The following is a 2,479-nucleotide window of genomic DNA, read 5'->3' as shown; positions in this document are numbered from 1 at the left end:
TTAGGTTGTTAGTTGGTTATTTGGGAACCGACCCTTGTCACCGACTAAGGTTGAGACCGAAAGGGAGAACCAAGGGAGGGTGCCTCTAGATTAGTGTTTGAAATCGACCCTCGAGAGAGGGAGTGGGATGACCCGGAATACGATGGGGGTTTAATGACCTTGACCATTTACTTGACCTCCTTGGGAAAATGCATGTTCTTGGGATTGTCGGGTTTTGAGTTAGGGATACCGGCTTTCGAACCCGAGAGGGGGGTTAGTCGGGGTAGCTAGTGTCCTATTTTGAACCCGAGAGGGAGGTCTTAGGCGAATTAGAGCCATCTCCCCCTTACCTACCTACCCCTTTTGATTAGTCGAGACGATTAGTATGTGGAATTACTCATATTCATGGTCGAACCGAGTTCTAGTCCTTCCCTTTATTTGATCTAGACTTAATCATTTAGCTTGTTCTTATCTTATCTAGTTTATAGTCTTTAAATTGGTTAGTTTAGTGCTAGTTCGTTAGCACCCTCTTTGTTTTATATCGACTTAGCTAAGCTCAAGAATATAGACAATTAGTAATCATCCCTACTCCTTGTGGGATCGACCCTCTAGAGTTTACAACGATAAAATCGTGCACTTGCGAGGTATAACTTGATACCATCAAGTTTTTGGCGCCGTTGCCGGGGAGTACGGCTTGATATTAATCGTTTTTGTTCTACTTTAGACTAAGTCCTTTGTTACTAATCCTTTCTTTCAAGTGCTTAGGTCTTTTGCATGAGTAGGCGACGAAGAAGAGGTCAACCAACATATCAACTTGACCGCGAAATTGAAGCCACGGCAAGAAGACTTAATTCATTAAGAAGAAGGGGTTTACTTGATACACCACCTATTGAAGAAGGTAATCACCTAGAAGCTACCGAAGTGTTTGAAAATCCTTTTGGGGTTTTAGAAGAAGAACCTAACACCATGGGTGATCCGGTTCCGATAAGAGAGACTATGGCTCCTAAGCACATAGTCAATCCAAGCATCCAAAGGCCAAGAATTCAAGCTAATAACTTTGAGATCAAAAATGTCTTGCTCAACCTTGTTCAAGACAACCAATTTGGAGGAAGTCCCTTGGAGAACCCAAACGATCATCTAAATGAGTTCCTTGAAAATTGTGATATGTACAAGTCAAATGGGGTCTCCGATGACGTGGTACGCCTTAGGTTGTTCCCCCGTTCACTTAGGGGTTCGTCTAAGGATTGGTTGAAGAATTGTGACCCGGATTCCTTCAAGACATGGGATGAGTTGGCTTCGGCATTTTTAAACAAGTATTTCCCACCCTCAAGAACGGCCAAAGTCAAGAGTGAACTACAAAACTTTACTCAAGAAGAGGATGAGACCTTATATGAGGCATGGAAACGATATAAGAAGCTTCAACGGTTATGCCCTCACCATGGCATTTCCGAGGCCGAGCTAGTGAACAACTTTTATAAAGGGTTGACCCAAGACCTTCGGCTTTCATTAGATGCGGGTTCGGGAAAAGGTGCCTTGGACATTTTGGGGCATAAAGCGGCAAAAGAGCTAATTGAGGAGATGGCCTCAAGAACTATGGAATGGGGAAGTGATAGGCAATCAACAAAAGGCAAGAACAAGGATTCTAATTCGGTTTTGAATGTGGAGGTAAAGGGAATGCTAGATGAACTCACCCAACAAGTTGCTTTGCTAAATTCAAAACCTAAAGGCTCCGATATGAGGCAAGTCTTATCTTGTGAGTTGTGTGGTGAACAAGGGCACACTCCCATTGGGTGTCCCTTGATTGCACCCCTCCAAGAGGAATGCTATGAGCAAGCAAATGGAATTTGGGAATCCACAAGTGCAAGGCAAGGGTTCAACAATAATAAAAACAACCAATTTGTCAATGGAAAAAGAACTAACCCTTTCTTGTCTTATGCTTCACAAAACATTCAAAATCCAACCACTTCCCAACCTCAACAACAACAAAGGTTCAACCAAAACTCTCAATTCCAAAGACAAATTCCACCCGGTTTCCAAGGGAAACAATTTGTCACCCAAAACCAACAACCATTTGGAGGTTTCAAGGGACAAAACTTCAATCAACAACAAAACCAAAATTTCCAACCACAAAACCAAAACTTCCAAACCCCAACAAAACCATCTTGGGAACAAGCCTTTGAACAATTGGTTATTGCAAATCAAAAATCTGACTCAAAGCTTGATAACCACATTACCGCACAAAACCGGGTTAATGATGAAATACGAGCATCCCAAAAGGCTACGGAAACTCATGTGGCCCAAATTTCTCAACAATTGAGTCAATTGGCTTAAAATCTGGGGAAGTTTCCGGGTAATACGGTTAACCCAAGGGAGGTGAATGCGGTATTTTTGAGGAGTGGAAAGCAATTGGAGGCAGTTGAGAAATCTCCTAAGTGGAAGAGGAAGAGGGTGTCTAGTGAAGTAGTGAAAGAGCACCCGGTTGAAGTTGTGGAAGAAGATG

At 42.8% G+C, this 2,479-nt stretch overlaps 1 non-coding gene across 1 annotated transcript; it reads right to left on the bottom strand.

The window, feature by feature from the left end:
* Positions 1-1,317: 1,317 nt before the first annotated feature.
* LOC141620100 (small nucleolar RNA R71) lies at positions 1,318-1,424 on the bottom strand. The gene has a single exon (XR_012531885.1). It is a non-coding gene; the product is annotated as a small nucleolar RNA R71 (small nucleolar RNA).
* Between the last annotated feature and the right edge of the window lie 1,055 nt (positions 1,425-2,479).

Source organism: Silene latifolia, chromosome 1 (assembly GCF_048544455.1).
Source record: "Silene latifolia isolate original U9 population chromosome 1, ASM4854445v1, whole genome shotgun sequence".
Classification (NCBI taxonomy): domain Eukaryota; kingdom Viridiplantae; phylum Streptophyta; class Magnoliopsida; order Caryophyllales; family Caryophyllaceae; genus Silene; species Silene latifolia.
Note: the sequence above shows the minus strand (reverse complement) of the source record. Positions and strands in the feature narration are given on the sequence as shown.